At 26.7% G+C, this 25,446-nt stretch overlaps 1 protein-coding gene and 1 non-coding gene across 2 annotated transcripts in view; one reads left to right on the plus strand and one right to left on the minus strand.

The window, feature by feature from the left end:
- LOC113376531 (protein grainyhead) overlaps positions 1 to 25,446 on the plus strand; it is a 461,786-nt gene that overhangs the window by 149,571 nt on the left and 286,769 nt on the right. The gene's annotated exons all lie outside the window — the stretch shown is intronic.
- Positions 17,956 to 18,028, minus strand: Trnar-ucg. Its single transcript has one exon. It is a non-coding gene; the product is annotated as a tRNA-Arg (tRNA).

A 25,446-nucleotide genomic window follows, 5' to 3' on the forward strand; every position in this document is an offset into this window, starting at 1 on the left:
CAGACCTCAGTAAATAAGAAGTAATTAAATGTTACAATAATTTCCTCAAAAAATAAAGAAAATATAAATTACTTAGGTAATATGTTCTCTTGGCCGCTATGGGTCGATCAGGATATAGTTTGCCATCTTTATGGCCTTATAGTAGTTAGGTATATATATATATATATATATATATATATATATATTGAAGTAGATTAGTGCAGCCTTCATATCACGATGTGATATTTAATACAAAATTGCATAATTGTAGACTATGTGCAATTGTTGCATATATTGCATATATATATATATATATATATATATATATATATATATATATTGCTATAGTAGTTGAAGTGCGTATCTCAGATCCTCTGTTATTTCACTCCGATTGCAGTATCTCGTTAATATTTACTTCACGTAATATCCTTGCCGTTATTACTTATAATCAGGCCTATGCACCTCACATTATATAGAATTATACAACAATTTAATTTCTATTCTGTACTATTTTCTTCGATATATATGTTTTGTATTATTATCATTGATGAAAATTTGTATTATTTAGAAGATTGGTATGTGGAACATTAAGCGGGAAATATGTTTTGTAACATGGTTTCCGTTCAAATTAAAGAATATGTAGGAAGAAAATAACAGTTATCCAACAATTACTTTACTTAATATTTAAATCAAACGATGGTTGGAAATGAAGAGTATTATTAAATTTTACAAAATCGTGAACACGTACTTACTAAGCATGAGAGTAGCCGGAGGTCTTGATTGGGGTCTTAATTAAAATTTGACCCGCAACTAACAAAATCCTAACACAATAGGGAAATGTAATCTAATGAAAATATCGATTCAATGTACGATTTGGAGTAAGTCATCATTATTTTGTATAATTAGTTGTTAATTGATTTAAAATAAAGATGTTAGTTTAGAAATGAAACAAGAATTTTGTCGGCTCAGGGTTATGATATCATTTATTTTTTACCAAACTCATTCATAGGTAAAAAATGCGTTAAAGTTCTAACTTTTTCAGAATATAAGTATTACTTTTGGAAGAATATGGTACAGCTTTTCATTGCATGCGTACGAATATTTTTTTTTATCATCTTGTGTAAATTTAATACTTATTTTCAATTTTATGTACTGATATCAACCAGTAGTGATATCAATTTTACTCGGACATACGGATCCAAAATGTATTAGAATAAAGTAACCATATGTTCCGGATTGCCCGGGACAGTACCGATTTTCCGTCTTGCGTCCCGGCAGTTTCTAAAAGCAATATGTGTTCCAGTTTCAGGTGTTTTTTTCCTGGATTTTGAAAAATGTTTTGATCGCCAATATTTTTTTTAAATATATAAAAATTTGAACCAAAAAAATGTGCATATAAGTTTTTAGCTCAATGTCGTTCAAATTTAATTATTTGAACACATGCAATAGATTTTTTGTATTGTCTTTTGGATTCAATTCAGTGCAATTTATAATTCATAGCATACGGAAAACTCCTAAAGCATTTTCTGAGTTTATGTATATATATTTTTTTATTTTTAATAGCAATTTGAATACAAAATTCTATGATATTTATTTGTCCTAATTCTTTCACTCATACTTATAATCACACATATGAATATAAAAGTCTTGAATATTGTCTATAGGAATTTTTTTCCAGTATTCTTGAGACTGGTGTCTCAAAGTGTGTCTAGTCTTAGTATTTGTATGGTCTTTCAGTTTTAGAGAATATTGGACACTAGTTTTTGTCTATGTGTTAAGATTGTCGTCTTATTGGTCGTCTTCTTATTGGTGACGTGATATCTCCAGGTCGATGATGATGAGGTTCATAATGGTTCGAAATTAGATTCTAGTCACCTAATTTTGGATAGCAAACTTTTTATTAGTCAAATTATCTGTATTCACTAGAGCTAGGTTTCGATCGTCGTTCCTTGTCAGCATGCTGGTGTTCCTCGAACGTGCTGCCGCTCGTGATTTGAATCGAATATAATGTCAAACACATTGTGTTGTCAAAATGTCATATCAACAACGAGGTGGGCGTTGATAAGTGTTTTCATTCCTCATTTAAAACGTGCAGTTCTGTAACTCGTATTTCTTGCAGGCCACGCGTAATAACTCTTTGTAATTGGCTAATTTATATATATACGAGTTTATACTTCTTTATTCTAATTGAATGCAATGTCGTGAAATATTTTTATTATGAAATACATAGAAACGGTTTTCTTCTAGTCGAGTCTGTGATTGCAAGATCGTACGCTTGCTTATTTATGATTGACTATAATGCCCGGCAGGATATTGCCCATATCGTTGCTCAAGATTGTAAAATTAATCCGGGGTATATATTGGGTCTAAATTAAATATAATTATTATAAATTTTTGATGAGATATCAAACCAACTATATCACAACAAAAAGCTATCAAACATATCAATCAAACAACTATCAGACTATGTCAAGTAAACTCTCAGATAATTTATCATTATAAAAATGTGTTTGCTGTTTTGCAAAAAATTGTCACCCTGTTCTTTTTACCCCATAAACGGGGTAAAATGGGACGGCCAGAGAACAAACAGGTCCAATGTCTTATTTTTTAATTATAAAATGATTCACAAAATCATTGCAACATTCTTCAACCAACGCAAAATACATTCATGGGTACATTTTTACAGAAATAACACTGTATATAACCTTGAATTGGTATTTTGCCAGAAATATTCACAAGCAGAGTTGAATAAAATAACTATTCATTTAATAGTCTCCAAACTTAATAAATTTTTGTAAGGCTCTGATCCGTTTTTTTAATTCCTGGTTTTCTGCAACCATATTTAAACACTTTACTGTATAAGAAATCTAATGTGAATTATTAAGTTTATTCAAAACTTACGTGGTTTTCAACCTAACATACAATTTTTGGCTTAAAATGTTAGCTTTTTTAAATTATTTTTTTTGTGGATTGGTATATATAATTTGATTATTCAGTATTATTATATTATTGTACTTACCTTTGTATATATCTTCAGCTGAATGATGAGACACGTTTTGTTTTTGTTTTTATTAATTTATTATAATGGCATCTTGATGAATCCTTATTGCTTTAAACCTAATTATATTAACTGTGCAATTTAAAAAAAAAAATATTTTATTTTGATTATTAAATGATTAAATAATTTAGACAATTTAAGAAAACACATCATCATATAAAAAAACAGTAATTTAGATAATTGTAATTTTTTCATAACTTTTGTCATATGATCTTATGCCATCATTATAGAAACTGGTGTTTTGGAACTTTATCATTAATAGATCTAATCTTATTACTTTTTTTTGTCAATGAAAACTTTATTTAAATTTTGTAATACAAAATTGTTGAGGTTTATAAAAAAATAACTAATAAACCTAAATACAAAAATATAAATTTGAATAATTATGTCATGACCAGTAATAAACAATTTTATTACTGGTCATCGGTTATGCCTTACCTTTTTTAAAAAAAATAAGTTAAGTACCAGTAGGTACTATCATACAAATTTAAAAAGTTCAAACTCAAAGTTTATTTAGTACTTATAAAAATTTCATAATTCAAATTCATTAATTCTAAAAGTCTAAATCACTATCTAACTAGAATCTAATTTGGGTCTAATTCGAAACAGCATAGATTTTAAATTTGAAATGTCTACATAAAAATGAGTCAACATGTTTTTAATAAAATATGCCACTCATAAAAGATTGCATTTTGTATGAAACTTGTTTGCAATTTTGTTGGAAATTCTTGCATATATTTATAGAACAGACGTAATTACTAAAAATATGTTTTCATTATTTTAATTGCTGCTCTCTTGTAAAATGGAGCATGCGTGTTCCAAACCAAGGCACGCATGTGAGGTTCATTTATATATCTATGACATTATCTTTTAAAACAGATCTAGATGCAATATTGCAGATAGCATTGTTATTGCAGAATTACATCATATGAAATAATGATAGATAGAGGTATAGGTAGAGGAGGTATATAATGTACTCTAGTGCGTGAACGCATACTGTAACAGCCCTTTGCTCTAGTGCGACTATTTTGAAACAATACTATCATAGATTGTGAAGACATTATATTATGCTCTAAATGTTTTCATTAAATTTAATGTTTTAGTACTTTATATTTTATATTTCGCTAATTTACGTATAAAAAGCTCTCCCGCAGATTTGTGGTTCGAGCTATAGGATTTCAATATAAAGTTTCAATATAGAGATCCGCTTCGAACAGCCTGATGTCAAGCAGTAGTGACATTGGTTTTTACTTTGAAATATAGACAGCAATATATTTCCAAACAAAAATAGCTTTTAGCCGACATTAATGCATCTATAAAAAATTCATCAATATTAAAAATATTTTAATAATAAAAATTCATCACATAGAGGTAGGACAACCGTTTCAGTTTACCTTGTATAAAAAAAACGTTGTATAAGAAATAAACACAACTGCCTATTGGAATATTTAAGTTTTGGATAAAAATAATATTATAATAAAAAAGTTGTATATGGGGTTTTAAAAATCTCTAAATTTTTTATCGAAACTTTTTGGTCTGCGCCAGTTTAGAAAAAATTGCGAATAATTTGATAAATATGATTTGTTCCACACAGATAAATGTAAATATCTAATAAGAAATACTGAAAACTATAAATTGGTATGTGCGTGTAATGTGTGAGCCAAAATTTCACTTTTCGTCGTTTTTTTCAAAAACGGTTGCGCCGGTTTCAAAAATTTAAGAATCATTTTTTGAATCATTATTCGGGCTGCTAATGATTAATTTTGCGAGATGATTCGCTAAACATAGTTAGTTCCTTTAGAATCGTCTACGTTTCCACAGGAAAAAATTTAACCAATTTTAAACATTTAAAACACGTCGATTAGGTTTTGGTAATGATTGGCCGACCAGTTTCTTCGTAATTACTTGTAGAGAAAAAAATCGTACGATTTTGATGAAGCTTTGTATGATGATAGAGAACATGGGCTTAATATATATCGTAAAATATTATAAGACCTCAAAACTTTTTTTGTTAAATAAAATTTATTTAAATTCTGAATAAAGGGCCGTGTCAAAATTTCAAAATGCAATGGTTACAATTTTGAAATTAGTTTAAAATAAATATTTCAAGATTATATCCGAAAGTTTTTGTATGTTGCCTAAAACTGTAAATATAAAAAAAAATTGGACAATTTTGATGAAACTTTGATGATAGAGAACATGGGCTTAACATACATCGTAAAATATCATAGGCCTCACAATCTTTTTCAAAATAAAATTTATTTAAATTAATAAAGAATAAAGGGTTGAATAAAGGGCCGTGTCAAAATTTTAAAATGCAATGGTCACAATTTTGAAATTAGTTAAAAAAAAATTTTCAAGATTATATCGGAAAATATTAGTTTATTGCCCAAAGCTATAAATGTACTTAAACTTAGATATAGCTAATATAACTTAGTTATATTTAATTGCAAATGTATATTTATTCAAAAAAATATTAAATACTTTTAAAAATATTAATATTTTGTTAAAATAAAATATTTTTTTATATTGGTATTTAGTGGACCTTTAAGTCTAAGTAAGGGGTCTCTTTTTACTGTTACAAGCAAAAATTTTAAAATGTTAATTGAACGCAAATTTTAAATTTTATGATATTTTTCAATGTAACTTAAGTATTATATTAGTAAATATATTGAATTTATTTGATTATCTATATTACAGAAATTGTTATAATAAATTTATCACATACTGATGGTTTGCCATCTTTAAAAAAGTTACGTCTTTTAAGAAGTCAGCGCTACAGCTGGTACGACTTGTTTAGCTTTGATTGCTACTTATAGGATTATGTATTTTAAACATTTTAATTAAGATTTCAAAGTTTTTAATATTGACCCTACTTTGATTACTATGGCCATCATAGTCGAATTAAATGTAACAGTATTCTTCTCGTCGCAGACAGGAAACGACAAAGAGAGACTAACGCCTCCTAGGCATTCGCGTTCTTGCATTATTATTACAATTATCATATACTTATATTAAAACGTACAGAATACATTATAATATATTAACAATTGCTATGAACGATTTCGTTTTACACATGTTGATCGTACATGAAAGTGTCGCAAAAAGGATATAGAAAATTATTAAGCGATTTAACATTTATTAAGGTAAAAGTGCCTTAAAGCCATTCCTGACATTCGATGAAATTAATCATTTCATTATAATCGCGTTTTAATGGACTTTTAATTTTATGCAGAACGCAATGTGTGCGTAGGATGTAATTAAATATTATATATTGCATTCAAGTTTTATTATGATAATTCATACACTTAATTGTATGGGTATAAAAATATATTTCCACGTATTTATTGAACAAAAATCATTAACATTTAATGTTATTCAAATGGAATTACTTCTGCAAATAATTAAATTTAATATATTTATTATTGGGGATAATAAAGATAATGAAACGATGCAAGAATGAATAATTAAGTATGGCAGTGATGTGATGTCAAAATAATACACATTGCGTTGGAAATAATTGAGACTTTCTAATTACTTAGTACTAATTTGTATTTACTTACATATATGTTTTAAAATTTCTGATAGCTAGGCAACATACTGCATTCGTAAGTACATATGTGCATATATAAGTAGGGTAGGACGGGGCACAAAGGTCCAATTTGACTTTGAGCAATTACATTGTGAAAACCAAACTAATTATACACAACTGACTATATTCAATAACATACTCAGCTAACAATTAATCATTGTAGAAATGTGCTTATTTGCCGTTTTTCTAAAAATTTATCATCTGGTTCTTTTTATCCCCTAGGCGAGATAAAATAAGATAGCAGACAGATCCAATGTCTCATTTTTAATTTTCAAGGAATTTACAAAATAATAGCTTCATTATTCAACCAATAAAAAATATAATTTTAATGGGTACATTTTTTTAGTGATAACTCTGTATATAACCTTGATCTGGTAATTCGTCAAAAATAATAATAAGCAGGCTTGGAATAACAATTTATTTAACTTATGTTTTGTAAAATTTTTGTTTCTAACTTGAATTACTATTTTTTATTGTTTACATCTTTCCAAGGGTAAAGGATCTGACGATCCTTTCTACCCCATTCACATGTAAGCTGTTATAAATGCTATATAAAAAGAACTCTTAAATCTAACTTAAAAATAACAATATAACTTATAAAACTTCCTAATAACGTAGACCTAAAAATTATATTAAAGTCTCGTTAACTAAACAACAGTACTCACAACCAAAAAGGCGAAAAACAAAAGTAAATACTTTTGTTATGGATTTCCAAGCATTGCCGTTCATCTCCCGATAGAAATGTCGTAAGAATCAAGGTGATGGCTAGTTATACATCTTTGATTGATATTGATACCCTCAACTTTCAAATATTGTTGTTAAATAATTCTGAACTTTACTTGTTTTTGAGATATCGGTGGTAGACTGTTTTACCTGCGGTTCTTCAAGCCCCGCTCTACCTTATTCTTTTCTTTCTGAAAATGATTTTCAGCCGGAACAGACCTCTCATTATAGAAATATTTTTAACAGCAATCAGAACTTAGCGAGTCCTATGAGATGTTGTCCTTTTTTTAGATGACAACCCAAACGGTTGTCTTATCTCTATGTGATGAACTTCTTAATTATTAATGTAATACAAACTGATGATTTTATTATTGATGCAGCAATCTTGGAAAGGGCTTATTGCTATCTATATTTTTCAGAACAAACTTGATATTGCATCTGCAATCATTGCTGTCGATATTGATTCGGAAAAAAAAATTTCTTAGGAATTATTTCAGCTCATAAACATTTCATAGGCCTAAATTGTTGCACTTTTTGGCATTCGTTTTTAACAATCATACTTTTTCATAACTTAACTAGAAAGATGCATTCAAACAATCCAAAGAGCCTATGAATTCTTTACAGCTGCCTAATTATATAGTCTACATTTTTAAATATATTATATAATTAATTATAATTATTAATAACAACAGTACTATATTTACTTCTGTATATTAATTACATTTTTTTCTCTTTCAGGTGAGTCTCAATTTTGGTTTCACGTATATTTCTTCTAATTCTGAAGATGCTGCTTCGATTTATGTAAGTACGGAAACATGTATATTATTTTAAATTTTGTCCCCGCGACTTGTATTTATGCTTAGATTGCATAGCAACAGTTGTGGTATCACCTGTGTATAAGAAGCTCGTAAATATTTATGAAATCGAAAATAATAAAGATAATGTATTCAAATGTGTTCTTATATAACCTCCAGCATTTTTGCTAAGGACAGTTGGACGATTGTTTATTGGTTTGGATAATACATATATGGATATATATATATATATATATATATATATTATATATATATATATATATATATATATATATATATATTATACGTGTCAACAATTTATATAGTCATAGTTCCGGGGTAGAAATAGCGAATAGACCTGTTAATATATAACTAACTTAATTTTGCTTGCGCGTTATTTGAATCATATATTTAGTATAAATTCATCATAGGGAGGAGCTTAATTTAGAATATGTTACTACGATTTTTCATTTCATACCTGATATTTGTTTGCTTTAGCAAACTTCAGTGCAAACTTTAAATAATTTTTTAAATTATTGCTGCTAATTTCTTTTCATAAGCTACTAATATTTCACGGTGATCACATTGGGCACCAAATTTATCATCAGTCCAGTTTCATCAAAATCCTAGAAATCCAAAACTGTAGGATTCTCCTTGTCAAATAATTGTACATAAAATATATGCTTGTACAAATGATTAAAATACTTAAATATTATTACAAGAGTACAAAATATTAACAAAGTTTACGAAAGCTCCCGAAGTGTTCTTTCAATCAGGCTGATAGTTAAACATGTGCTAAAATCAATTTCTAAACAATCTTCATATATTGATATAGTCTTATACCTTATAAATTATTAATCTATAACCTTATAAATATAGAAAAAACTGTATATTTACCATCATTATGCACTTTGCTAACGTCTTGTTGTCAGGATGCCATCTTTCAACATATAGCCCAATTGTTACATGAGAAATCTTAAGTACCTACTCATATTTTTTATGCCAACATACACATTTATGGAATAATTTAGCTTCGATTTAATCATTTATTAATTCTTACCATATTTCATAAAATTACTCATTTTATTAAAACTTTATATTTCACACTTATTTATGTAACAGAGCATAATATGTTCGAAATGTATATAGTTAACACTTTCAGTAACACTCATTATTGTAAAAACTTACGTCGTCACAATTGAAGGAATACTATTGTCGTATTGCAATCGAAGATTATACGATTAATTTATCTGAACCAGTGAAAAACTTTATTAAAAATAAAATCACCGAAATATACAATTAGGCCTTCTTTATAGAGCAGCCTTTTCAAAGCTTCAAATTCGGGCATTTTTCGACGGTTTTTTCTTTCCTTTGTTGGAACTGAAAAATGGAAACATACAAATGGATACATATATATATATATATATATATATATATATATGTATGAATATATTATGTGACTTACATGCTGTAATAATGCCGAAAAGAAATTTTAAAAATCATTTCCATTAAAATTTTGACAGCGCCATAACAAATTAAAAAAGAATCACTCAGCAAAGTCAATCTCGATTGATTACCTATATATACAATATATATATATATACAATATATATATATATATACATATATATATATATATATGTATATATATATATAATGTGTATCAGGTGAAATTGCATTATTCACTTTTGACCAAACGAACGGATCAACCCGATTATTATGAGTCGATCAAACGTGACCCGATTACGTCACGAATATGAAAAGTAACTTTTGACGAAATTCGCCACACCGACGAGATCTGATCATGCTTTTCGTTTTACATTGAAATATTCGAGAAGATTAAAGAAAAGTGTACATAGTCGGTGCATTCCATTGCGAAATGACTTTCTTAATTGACAAATTAATAAGTATTATGTCATTTTAAAATTAAAGTGTTTTTCCACGATTTTACCTTTTTACTTGAGCTTCCTAATTTTTTGACCCTATTTTGTCTTAAATATAACAAGTTATATTACAAAACTTTAAGAATTACAGTGTATTTTTAAAGAATAAGAATAACAAACTGCTATTGGGTTTGGGATTTAGTATCCAATGGATTTTATTATTGTTGTTCTCATCTTCGTCTGCTAAACTTCACTTGCACATCCCAAAAAAATGTTAAAATCCATAAAATTACTTATTTTATGTTTTTCGGCGTTTCATAACATATTGAATCCTTTTTACCTAAATTGGTAAAAGTTTGTATGTAAGAGCCAAAAAAGAGCGATTTGATGAAACCATACAAAATTTAATAACCTGGAATAGTTTTTAATATTACAAGTTCTTAGATCAACGCGATATACTTGTAAATCACTTATAAATTAATATATTGATTTCTTATTGATTAAGTAAATTATTCACACATATTGGGAAGTTCATGCTAAACGCCTTGAGGGAAAATACCTTTTACAATTAGTTTTTTAATAAAGTTTCAATTATAGCATATTATGAATTCAATATTTGAAATTGATTCAGATTTGAATTACTATTTCGACACAAATTTTATTTAAATTAGTCATATATATATAAGGAAGTTGAGATAAATGTGATGTAATTTTCAATTTTATAAGTAAATGTGGCTTGAAGAAGCTTTGAAAAAAATATCTGATCAAAAGTCAAGATTTTCAAATGTTGTAATTATAATAATAATATTTCATAAAACCAATTCTTAAAATTAAATCAGGATTGGAACCCTATCCCTACACAAATTTTGTATAATTTAGTGATATATTACAGGAAGCTGCGATAAGACGTGCTGTAATTTAGAATTTTATAAATGAATGACTTGAAGGAGCTTTGAAGTAAAAGTTGCGTTTTTGAGGAAGTAGATTTATTTTATTACATAACTTATATTCAAAATTTACCTTCTGATCTATCTCATTCTTTTAATTGACGATTTGTATCGATTAATTGCTTCGACGGCAGTCTTCTAGAATGTGATGCAATTGGCATCAAAATAGCCAGATCAATATTATAAAAATTTCAGTCTCTGGCTTAAACTTTATTCATATTATGCTCATTCATAGAATTATTGAAAGCTTGAAAAAAGAGTCAAAATTTCTAACGCAAAATACTAAAATTTGCGTAAAACTAATCGCACTTTCTCAAACTTTGCTGTATCAGCCTCTAAATATATAATAATCACAAATATTGCTGTGTCAAGTATATAATAATTATAGCCTAAGCATGAAAATGTGTTGCAAAAATATAGTAAAAAAAAATTCCAGATAGTAAGTCATAATGATGATTTGTTTTCAAAAGTGTGCGTTAGGTACGGTTGTGACAAAGTTTGTGGGTACGGTTGTGACATGTATTTCTGGTTCTTCTCGGGTGTAGATTAAACAGAAAAGAAAATTCTATATTAACTAAAACAAAATACGAAAGAGAAAGGGAAAAGAAAATATAATACACAAGAAATTAAATTTACAGATATTTTGAAACAAAGTCTTAATTTTAGAATATTACAGTAATAGATAACATTTGATGCTGTGAATTGCATCTTGCTTATGCTCTAAACTCCAGTTTTATATGTGCAATTACATGTTTAATTAAAGAAAAACACATTCGAATCGAATAGGTATACGTATAATGAACTTTTTTTAGAACCATATAATATAGATAGCAATATGCTTCCAAGTGAAAATAGCCCTTGCCCGGCATTGCTGCACCAATAAAAAGTCAGCCCTATTAGATTAATTCTAATAACAAAAATCATCAAATATGGATGGTTTAACCACTGGGTTACCATCTAAAAAATAAGAAGTAAGGAGTAGTTTCAGCCCAACAGCTCATAGGACGTAAGGTTCTAATAAAAAAAAATTTTAAAAAATTGTTTCCAAATAAAATGCATCCAAATTTTGACCAGTCCCCGACTTATTTTGGGAACGCACTGTGTGCGTATGTGCATTCGCCGAAATGTTACCTGTATACCTGTCGCTCTATATAAACCGATTACGTACCGTCTTGCCGTATATTGCTAATTTATGACTCGCAGGAACTTTGTGTGTGAAAGTTGCACTTTTTGATTCGTCGCACCGTGAAGTTTTTATTTGTTCCGATGTTTCTTCACGGTTGATACGCCTTGGAAAACTATAACACTGTGAACATAAATAAGATACAAATTAATATCAAAATTTGGTGCAAACACCTGTAGTTTATTCATTGTCTCGCACAGTATTTAACTTCCCAAGTAAATAAATATACTGATGAATATAAACAAATATATTAATAAAAATAGATTATACATTATGGAAGACTGGGTGCGGTTGTAACACTTTTTTTGATGAGCAATAATGCCACAGGCATAAAAATTGGTTAAAAAACAATACGAATAAACACCAGAATGGTTTATAATTACTTTTATTGGCAGAAATATGTAACGTAATACAACAAAATTATTTAAACAAAGCTTATGAATATAATATAACAATAAATAAAAAAACATAATTTTTCAAACAAAGTTAACAAGAAATGAACTGATTGGATGATAATGCCAGTTGTGAAAACGTTTTTTTCTTGTATTCCCTTTCTCTTTAAAAATTTGTTTTAGTTATATTAGATTTTTTTTATCTGTTTAGTCTTGCATTTTAGTTTTATTCTAATTACAAATGAGTTCTATACTTACAGTTTTTTCTTCAAAATTAACTTTGAGAATTTACTGTTTACTGATACTATGAGTATCATTATAAAAAAAAAACTTTTCGCTTTAAATAAACCAGTAATATAGTTCCAAAATATACTTTTTTAACAAAATATCCCAACACTTCTTTAATGTAATCATTAATAAATTGCATTGTAAATGGAATATAGATAGATAATTAGGTTATAGTATATAGATAGATTAAATTTATAGTATTTGATATAAAATACATGATATAAGTAATAATAGGTTCAAAGATAGTTTACGTAAGATAGATTACTCAAAATTAAATATAAATATAGTTATTTATTAACTGGCCTCGAATATATAAAAATAAAAATATAGTTATGCAAAAAGTACGACCCAAAGGTACTTAAGAGTTTTACTAATATAATTTGTCACAATTATCTAATTATCCAATATTTTTCGTAATATTGAGTACTACGAGCAATAATAATGATAATAATAATAATAATAATAATAATAACCACAAATTACAATTTTTATTAGGCATATCGTTACGGAAAATATAATTTTGTACAATCCAAATTTAATGAAATTAATTTTCAATAAGTATATTGAAATATACTTATTAAAGTAAAAGTATAATTGTATGTTCTAAGAAAGATTTACGTCTTCTAAAATAACTGATAAATTATTTATTACGATTAACAACTAGCAGATACAATTCTAAACATTTTCAATAACTTCAACAATATTTTATATAAGATAAAATAATAGTGTAGAAAATAATTTAAGACTTACAATGAAAAGGTCCATTTTTATATGATTTATCATTTTAATTAAATGTTAAATAATGATTACTAATAATTAAGTGATCATGAATTCCAGTTTTATTTATATTTTTAAATTGTTTGACTACTCATTAAGTTTTGTCTGTACGAGACTGCATAAATTATTAAAAATATTTGAATTTATATGCGTTTTAAATTTAAAACAGACGTAGAGCATACTATTCAATTTAAAATTAATAAAATATATAATACTTATTTTCAATTTAATAGTTGTTTTTTTGTGGAAATCAAATATGTAAACAATTTTAGAAAATTACTTTGTGGCACGTGCTTAGGCAAATTAATTTTTTTGTCCAATTGTTTTGATTTGATTTTCTATCCAAATTCATTTGATTACAAAATTTTGGTAATGCTGCTACATATAAATTAAATATAAACGGATAATGTTTTTTTCTAAATACTCTTATTACACAGATCATGCAGACAGTGTATCTGATAAACAATATTTGTATAGCAAAACATTTTTCAAAAACAAGCATCAAAAATCTCTAAAAAACTAATTTAACTGTATTGATGCTCGATTAAGAGTCATTTATCTGTAATAAACAATCTTATATAAAATTCATTTCAATTAAAACATAAAAAATCTATCTCCAGCACCAAGTAATAACGCTAAGATTATAATTAACATCTAGATATGAACGGATACATTTGTCTTAAAATTTACGATCTAGGTTCATTATTGAAGACATCAAAAAATATCTCCAATGCCGACTGCACTTCCGATTCCACGCCACTTAATAATATTTCTTCTCTAGATAATTTACCCGGGTAGCTTTCAATGTCTTCTCTTACTAATTAAATTTAATAAAATCTGTTGAACACTTAGTAATAAATTATAATAGTATACATTTTTGTACTAGGAAAAGGATATACCGGGAGAGTGAAATGTTCAAAACTTTCTAAAGTTTCCGTTTTCTGCCTTGTCTGACTTGATTACCAATCTTCGGAAAATATATAGAATATAATTGATTCATTTTTGTGCCTTAAATTTAATTTTAAAAAACTTAGATACTATAAATGCATTTTATTTAGTTCTAATAAAATTGGTTGATTAGACTTTAAATTTATACAGACAACAATAGTTAAGAAATTTTCAAATCAAATCATTTTTTTTTTTGATAATGTTTTATTATTATATAGTGTTTTAAATTGACTAACACAAGTTTAATATTATTTAATATACGATTATTATTATATGTGTTGGTTATAATTATCTTATCAAACTATATTTTGATTTTATGCTCTATTTTTACTAAATCATCTTACGAAATGCGTGTTGTGTTGCTTATAATATTAAAATATTTCTTTCATCGATTACCAATAGTACTATTTCTCAATAAAAAATTTCTATAAATTTTAATATACGTTTCGTTTTATTTGTAAAATTGAAGCCTTTGATAGAACTGTTTAGCCAAGGGTATTCATCAGATTGGCGATTAAAAAATATTCTCCAAAAATTACGTACGAATGTCTATTCCTTTTAATAGTTGAATAAACAGACTCTTTTAACTCCACCGAGTTAAGTATTAAGAGTACATAATTTTTTACACAGTACATACTAAAAAGCTTTCTTTGAGATTAAATTTCATTATGGGCTTTGGTATTCAGTGAACTTAATCGCTTTCATCGATTTTGTTAGCAATAATAAACATATTTCATTATATTTATTGCACCAACAAATGCTATTGTCAATTTATACTCTAATAAATTATAAGATATTAGAGAATTTATCTCATAAATTTTATATCTAGACAAAGAAAAATATGTGATACGTTTCATTATAACAATTTAAACTATAGTAATACGAAACACTAGTATTCACACTAAATACTAAATAAATAATATAATAAAATTGTATAACGCGTTTTATTATTATTCCAATGCATTCATTTTATAATAATTTTCTTTAATATTGTATATAAATATAATCAACTTTCTACACAAAAGTAATCGAAATTGCAAATAAATTTAAAATAATAATTTATATGAATATTGCCAGAATGATTTTTGTTACTGGTTGTAGGGATTTATGTCATAATTAAACACAATTTTCACAATAACTTCGATTTATTTGTATTACATGAAATTTACATGAAATATTCAGAAATTCTTTGGCGTTCGCAATAGATTATTAAATAATTTTTAGAAAATGTTTAAAAAACTACATTTTGAATGATGTTTTTGGCTCCATAGCCTACAACACACTATCTGTTTTATATTTTATTAAGTATAATTTAACTAAAAATACTTAGTCAAATAAAATGGGAAAATCTTTCCAGTAAGTTTGTTCTAGTATAAAATGCTGATGTTAGTTTCAATTCCACGGCATACTGGAAACTAAATGTGATCTATTTCTCATCACGTGTAATCTTTCTAACTACAATAATTACTAGAACTTTATTCATGGACAATGTTCTATTAAATGATTTATTAAATTTCAGTCGTGGTGCGCATTAATATATTTACGTTCCAGAATAGTTTGATTATTTCCACTCGCGAAATGCGAGATTTACGCGGCATCCGAGTAGAAAGGGTTAAGATACTTCATTGATAGTACAAATTAATGTATACGTGCGTTCTATACATGTTGAAAATTTGCAAAGATAATGTATTTTTGATAACAATGTACAAAAATGGAACTAAAGAATTCGATATATGCATATCGAAAAAACAATTTTTTACGCTTGCTTTGTTTTGAAAGACTTGGCGTGTATTATATTATATATCTTAATTTGTTTATAAATTGTATTTATCTAGTAATAGTTTAATAAGCTTTTATATTACTTTTAATTGGGTTCAATGCATAGTGCTCTACATTATTAGTTTTAATTATAATCTTACCATAAGTGGCCAATATGTTGCTGTCAATTCGATTTCGTACCTGTAGTACCGAATGTCTTAATAATAATGATGATGCCATTGATAGTACTGTTTCGCCAACGGTATTCAAAAGGCGTTATGCATAACGGTCGTCCATATATATATATGTTCGCGATGCATCCATAAAGCTCTTCAAGAACAATGTCAGCGTGCTCAATAACTAAATTTAAGCGATTCTGACGGCGAAAGCTTTTGCAAAAGCTCAATAAAGCTGCCAACTCTATTGCCGATCTATTCTGCTTGATTTCGTAAAACTAATCGAAGCTTTTATATTAACATATTATATGTATACATTGCAATTGAAAATTGAGATTTAAAGCATTCCAAAATATTCATAAATATTTCAGTAAATTTAAAAAAAAAAATTTAATAAAATCCAATGCCAACACATATTGAAATATTATTTTGCAGATAATTTCACAGTCCTATTATGCTGAATTTTATTTGCATGATTTTATTCGAGTTACTGATTACTTTATATATGAAGACGTTCAGATAATGAATAATGATATACGAGCTTAAATTGTTTGAAAAGTTTACGATGTATGATGTGGGTTATGGCTGTCAGAACATTTCGGTCGTATAACTCTGTTGCCAATCGGATCAGCAAAAAGAAAACATGCACTCATCGTGAAAGCTTTTACAAAAATATTGACAGTGAGGTTAATAATGAAGTAACGAACTAATTTGAATACAAGAATACATTTCGTATTTCAGAAAAATTCCATATACATGAAAATCTTATTATGAGATAAGTTTGTAGAATAAGGAATTCAGATGTTCTATTTGCTGAAAAACAAAGTTTAAATGATATGAGATAGATTGGTTTACTATATTAGGTTAACATATTATAGCCAAATTCTGAGTAAATTAGAATAGCGGTTTTGAATAAAGTTATAATTTAATTTAATGAAATTAAACATTATTACTTTAATAAAATATAAAATATTAGTTATGTTTTCGTCATATTATAGTCTTTAGTCATTTTGTAATATTTATATATACCTATTTAAAATAAAAACAAATTTAAATATTTTTAGGTAGAGAAATGGGTAACAATTTTAAAGCATCATTATTATACCAGTTTCGACATAAAATCATATGTAAAATTATATGTAAAATCCGACGTAAAATCCTATCTAAAGCATCATTATTATCCCATTATCAGTGTTTTTTTAAACAAAAATTAAAACAAATATAACATACAATAAATAATAGTAGAAAAATCTAAAATATATAATAAAATGTAGTAGTAGTAAAATATATAATATAAAGTAGTAGGAGTATTAGGTACGAGTATTTATAGAAATATGTAAAACGATATACAAAAATCAAAACATAACTTTTTTAGATAAAAAATTTGAAAACAAAAATTATATTATTTATAAAGAATATTAAAATATAATATGTATGTAAATAAAAAAAATTATATTCGACCGTGACAGGACTCGAACCTGCAATCTTCGGATCCGAAGTCCGACGCCTTATCCATTAGGCCACACGGTCTGCAGGAAAATGTATCCTTATATGGCATGGTTAGTAGAACGTTAAAGTTTATAAACTACATGAGTAGAAATAAAAATAACACTAATGGTCAATGGATTCGCGGCGAATAATTTTTTTTTCTTTTTTTGAAAACTTTAAGAAAATATTAGATTTCTGAAATTTTGAAAAAAATTCTTCTTAAAAAATTTGAATTTTGTCTTTATATTTTTACTTTTTTTAGGATGAGGATTTAGTATTTTTTCAAAGCAATTGCACTGCGTAGCTGTTTTAGCGACAAATATCAAAGCGCGTAAGCGCCACGTCGCAGTATAACATAATAAACGGTGGTCCAAAACCCACAAAAATGTAAACTAAATTTGTACTTATTTTTAAAATCTCTATAAAATATCTGATAATTTACACATGTCACATGATCATTTTTGACCGCCAAATCGTTTCATTGGATCTCCGAGATCGCTGAACTTGCCTTGGCGAAAAAGTAATCTGCACGTCTCCCCATAAGTAGGAATCGATTTTTTTTTTGAATCATTCAAATCGATTGATTCGTGTATACTAAAGTGTTCAGAAGACTTTGATTCATAAAAAAATTCATTTTCGATTTTTTTGCGTTTATTTTAACTTACCCTACGGAAAGTTCAAAAAAGTAAACTTCTTATCTAAGTTTAATTTAAACTAAAATTATCCAAAAAACATAAAAATATTATCATACTAAGATTACTAAGTACTAATATGTATTATTATTTTGTATGAGTAAAACAATATTTTTTGCTTTGTTCTCGATTTTATAAAAATGGGCCAAATTTTAATATGTACATTGCTTTTAATGCCATTGTCAGTATTTTATATTTATTGATCGTAACAGATTAATAACACCACATCGACCTCTAAAATGAGGAACACGGCAATCGAAAGTAAACTGTATCACAAGGGAACGTTTATGAAATGCAGTTCCGAATACTTTTATTTTATATGTGTACACTGTATGTACGCTTATAAATTTTGAAAGGCGAAGGTGAGACCCAATATGATCCGTAATGCAGTATCGTATAAAAATGTTAATGCACGAATTAAACTGTTCGCATTATTTATTATTGGCTGGGTTAATTGTTTATAAGGTCATATATAATTATATAGGTATAGGTTTAATAATAGCATTTCTTTAATACGACACATTTGCCGCATGTTATATGAAATTTTTAGCAAAAGTAAATGTATTTTTATTATTTGCCATATGAATTAATTTACTAATTAGCGCTTTTGCTGAAGGCAGGTCCATGGTGTGAAAGCACCACATGTCAATGATTCGATTTGCCTCCCTTGTTTATTAGTATTTGCGAATATATACCACATTTTTGGTCTGTCAAGCGAAATAATATTTTTAGTTTTTACTTACTAGATTAGTGGAGTTCGACACTTTTCAACTTACTATTTCATATTTATTTTTGGTAATAAATTATGTCATAAAAAATTGCGATACAATCGATTTAGTGTGATGACGTTTGGTTTTCAAAATAATACCGTATTTAAATTTTGTTTTTTTAACAGCTATTATGAATTTATGGAAAATAACAGCAATTTTTATAAAGGAAATGAAATAGAATTAGTGCATAAATTGTACAATCGTGTGAATTAAGCATGTTAGTTTATTGATTTATTGATTTATTTATTACATCGGATATAATAGCTCAAAGATATCAGATATAGCTTGAAAAGCTCGAATATAGTTTAAAAATCTCTATCATAGAGTAAAAAACTTAAATATAACTTGAAAATCTGTGATATAGCTTAAACGACGCGGATGTAGCTTATAGAATGCGGAGCTTAAAGATCACCATATATAGTTTAAATTTCAATCTCCTTTCTGAAAGTTGTAAATGTTTAAGATGATTTTTGTCACAGTAAAATTGAGCATGTTAATTTATTCATTAATAAATTTATTTATTTATTTTACAAAATATCTGTACAATGATAAAACATTATAAAAGGGTCCATGTCACTATGTTAACACTTATTATATATATAATAACATCTTATGACATTCTATAACTTGACATTTAAGATATTATCATTCTTTTCGCGCGCCCAGGATATTGAATATTCATACTATTAATAGCGCCATCTATTATGATTACTGTGTTTTAAGTGAATATTTTTTATGTTCTATATATTGGTACCACTGTTAAAATATTCCATGTTACATTTTATATCCGTTTTTAGGAATTATTCTTATTATTCTGATTTTAGCCTTGTGCGAATAAAGAAGTAATTTTGATAGTAGATACGTGTTTCCTTTTCTAAGTATTTCCTAACTTTTTTACAAATATTTTCACTATATATATATATATATATATATAAATTTCGTAGCAAATTTCAATATTTTATATATATTTTTAATAAATTAATAGAAAATAAAAATAGATGTATTAAAGAAAAAGTTAATATTATTTCTTTTGTCAATATTTTTTGTATCACTTATTAGGGAATGTTTTTGAATATTATTGTTTAGTAAATATATATATATATATATATATATATATATATATATATACAGAGACATTTCATAATTTTATAAGTGTATGATAATCGCAAAGCTCTCCGTTTGCCCTGTACGATACATATATATTTTAAAGCAAAACCCACTCGAATAAAATAATTCCACAATTCCAATACAGTTTTTGATGCCGCAACAATTTCTTCTCTAACGACAGTAAATGTCACATGAGATCGGATTATGTTAATAAACTTTAAGATTCTATGATACTTTTGGCTTTGTATCATACACCTTCGTATTTCATGCTGTAAATGAAAAAAATATTAAACTTAAAATTAACGCGGTAAATTTTTATCACGATAAATGTACAGACATATTTCCAAATTATTTATTTGATATTATTGTTAATAAAATAACGTTTATAAATTTATTACATTTTTTGATATACATTATCGTATGAACTTGTTATCAATTTCAGTAAATTTATTTTACAATATTATTTATTATCTACTGTGCATCTGTTTCATTATGTGTTTACTCAATTTTTGTTGTACCCAATGTATGCATGTTCAGAACATTGTCTAAGATCCTAGTTATTTATCAATATAAGGGTCACCCTTAAAAAGGGTTGTACTGAAAAGGGAAAATGCTAATGCAATAGATATCTGCACAATATAAAAGACATTGCGCTGGTTAGGAAACCTTTCACAAGGTCATTATAATTTTGATTTTGATTTCAAAATTGCAATTAAAAATGAATTAGTAGTGCATGGAATTGTGCTTTAAGGCAAGTAGCTAGAACTTCCCATACCAAAAATTAAATATTTAAAAACGCTTTAAAATTGTTTTAAAACTTTGGAAAAATTAGATTTTTGAGAATTTTTGAAAAAAAAAACTTTTGTGAAAAATTTGAATTTTTTTTCCATTTTGAAATTTTTGAACTTTTTTAAAAGCAATCGCGCTGCGTGACTGTTTTAGAGAAGAATATTGAATCTCCAAAATGCTCAGAAACCTTTGAAACGTAATCATATATAAAAAATTTTGTTTCGATTTTTTTTCGATTACTATAACTTACCCTACGGAAAGTTAATAAAATAATTTTGGTAATGTTACTATAACTGTTACCATTATTTTTTGCCCATAATTGATAAATGTGATATGCTGAAATGAAAATTCAATTACCGCGTAAAGTTTACCTTACATCAATCTCTGACATGAAGTAACTCGCGGTTAATTTGGTTTTACGGTTTTTCGATTTTAAATTACTTTCTTAAAATTAACTTAATTATCTTTCTGTCAACTGTTAAATATTGACGTCTTACACCCTTTTTAACAGTTCTCATAAATTTCGTTTACATATTGCATTCCTCCCAAACCGTACCGTACCATCAATCTTCGCCTACGTTTGCGAATGTTATCGTTAAGTAATAACTCAGAACTCGGCAACCTGTTGTACCGAAAATTGGTAAAATTTCAGTCTCGGTAATAAATTAATATTTTATCATATCGATGCAATAAGCGTATTTTTTATTCAATGTAGAGTGGGAAACCAATTATTAATTATTGTGATGACGGATTATATAAATATTAGTTTTTGTTTCTAAGTTTGAGGTAGTTGCAAGATATACTAGAAAAGTTTAATAAAATTAATGATGAATCATCCAATGAATTTTTAAAAAAAGTTGTATTGAATTCTATACATACTGTTTTTACAATGAAAACATTCAGTATTTTTAATTTTTGTGATTTATGAAAATGATCGAGTTAAAGTTTTGATAAGATACCTATCCAGTAGCAAGTCTATTATTAAAATAAACATCATTAACTTCCCGTAGGGTAAGTTAATTTAATCGTCCAAAATTCGAAATTGAAATTATCGACAATAATCGAAAATATCGATTTTTGCATTTATCGACATTTTGAAGGTTTCTGAACATTTTGGCATACCGCAGAAAAAATGGATGTGTGTGTGTATGTATGTATGGATACAAATTTCCAGTCACGTTTTCGGGCGCACAGATCAACCTATTTGAATGGTTCAAAAAACATTCGATTCCTATTGATAGAGAGATGAGCTGATTAGTTTTTGGCAAAGGTAGGTCCAGCAGTTACGGAGATGAGGAGCAAAGAGTGCAGAAAATAGAAATCGAGTTTTTGAGAGAATGGAACATCCGATTTGAATGTTCTAAAAAAACATTCAATTAGTAATGATTGGGAAAAGTGGTTATTAGATATTGGCAAAGACAGGCCCAGCGATTTAGAAGATACAGAGCTAAATGTGCAAAAAATGACAGTTTTTGAGGGAACTAAGCGTCCGATTTAAATGATTCAAAGAACTTTCTGCTTGTTTTAACAAAATATTTGGTATTGAAAAAAAAAGTTGTTTCAAAATTTGTTTTAAAATTGGTTACAAAAATAATTAGTCCTGATATACAAGTATAAGACCTTACACAACAAAGGCAGGATTTCAATTACACACTTGAACATTGTATTCAATAAAACCAGGATATTTTTTAGAATTCAGATATAGCTATCTGGAGCTGTAGACTTAGACTTCGATATACAATAATAAGGCAGTAGTCAATAAAAAACTTAAATTTCATCCTTGGGCAAGGTATCTGTAAAATATGTAAATTTTGCAAGAAATGTATAAAAATGTATATATAATATATTGAAATATCATGAAATAGAAATATTACCAATGTTAGAAAATGGTACAAAATATTATATGTGACAGAGACCAAAAAAAATACAAATTTGTGTCTATAAAGTTCTATTTATTTTCTATCTATCAATTTGAAATGACAAAAAAAATTAAAATGGTTTGGTTTGTAGTTACTCCTAGAGAGTAATTTATTTATTTATTTATTATTATTTTTCACATTCAAATATTTATAATAAGTATTCAAGTTAACTATGAGTTTTATTTAAATACGAAGTTTAAGTTTTAATATAATTTTGTAAAATTAACTAATACTACATATGGTAACGATATGACAGAACTAAAATTAGTACATTCTATTCAAAAATTTTTTGCTGTTTTGGCACAGAACTTGAAATACGAAAATATTATTGTTTCTCGATCCTTTGCAAAAGCTTGATCTATAGAAGATTGAATCCATATTCTACTCCATATATTTTTATGATAAAATTTTTCCATCGTCGTCATTCCCTGTTACACGACAAAAGCAATCGATTTTTAATACCGCCTCTTATCTTTAAGCGATCCTTTTCTCCAATCACTCAATTCTCCGTAACCTTTACGCTATCTGCACCGCGATGTCAGGATACTCTGCCGGTGGACGTTCGGCGTAGGCCGACATCAAGCAAATGCTTCGTTCTACATAAACGAGATCATTCGAGATTCATTTTCAATATTTTTATTCGCAAACAATTGTAGCAAGTGCACAGAGCCCAACTAGTAAATAATGAATAATAAGTGATAAATGATATATATTAAATAACTATGCGGGATATTGAAAATGTTACACAGATCGAAACTAAAACATTTTGTAATACTTTCATGATTCGAAATTCTCTAATTATTTTAGTACACATTTTCAATAAAAACTTTCTGTAAAAATTTAATAAAAATTTCTATAAATTTTTTGACTATAATTCGATTTTATTTATATATTATTTATATTATTTTATTTATATTTATATTATATTATTCTGCTACTTGTTTATACAAAGCAATGAGCAGCGAGTGTTAACAATATACATCAAAAATATTTTGATTAGATTTAAATAGATACGCCCAGCAGAGAATTTACAGAAATATAATATAAAACAAAAACAAAAAGTAAAATAATATGATAATTAAAAAGCAAACAATCATATAAAAATAACTAGATGAAATCGATTATTTGCCTTTTAATGTGCGTACGTATTTATGAACAATTTTTATGTGTTGAGTATTATGATTATTAAAATATTTCTATTAAATTTAGTTTTCTGTTAATCTCACAAATAAATATATTATGTAGTATTGGGCTAACAATAAGCAATTACTAGAAATTAGGATATGGGAATTGCTAAAAATTTTATATGTAGCAATTAGTTGTAATAATTTATGAAGATGAGTTAGACAGAAATGGAACAAATAAGTAGATTATGTAATTATTTGATTAAGGTATTACTAAAAGTTAGGACATAGAAATTGCTGAAATTGTTTTTTCAATAATTAATTATAATCATTTTTGAAGACAATATAGACATAATAATGTATATTTATAAAAGTAATGAAAAATCTATTATGAATTGCAAAAATTTATTTATTATTGTAATTAATTTTTTTGCTTATTCTAACTAACTTCTTTTTTTTATAATCTTCAATTATTTTCAAAGATTTAAATATAAATTGGCCGACACAAGATATGTTACAAATTTATGTTGACAAGGTAATATAATATTTACCTTACTAAATAATGACTCATTTGCTTTCTTAAATTAATAATGATATTTTTATTAAATATTTAGAAATCGCATTCGAAAAAACATAAGATAAAAGATATGAAAGTCCGTATTCAGATTTTTTTTAAAAGTAGTGGAGAATGGAAATGTGTTATTATTGCAACCTTCATATTTATATATGCAATTTCTTGAAATTATCTTTGTAATCTTAATTACTGACTATATATTGCATTATATTTTCAAATTTTATTCCTACCTTATTCAAGTGTTAGATAATTTTTTTTTTAATCACAATCTCTCCTACTTAGGACATTCAGTAATTGTTTTGACTTTATTATATGGATTTTTGAATGCATGGCAACCCAGTAGTTTTCCAATCCAATTATGACTAATTAACTATATTCGAAGTAATTGCTGACTCATATAAAATATAATTTTATTTTATTATGACTTATTCCCTAAAATTTTCATTTGACGTCTTGTGTCGTGTCGCTTATAAACGACTTTGCTT

Source organism: Ctenocephalides felis, unplaced genomic scaffold, assembly GCF_003426905.1.
Source record: "Ctenocephalides felis isolate EL2017-DRISC unplaced genomic scaffold, ASM342690v1 CF-g0.4_SCAFFOLD_01886, whole genome shotgun sequence".
Lineage (NCBI taxonomy): Eukaryota > Metazoa > Arthropoda > Insecta > Siphonaptera > Pulicidae > Ctenocephalides > Ctenocephalides felis.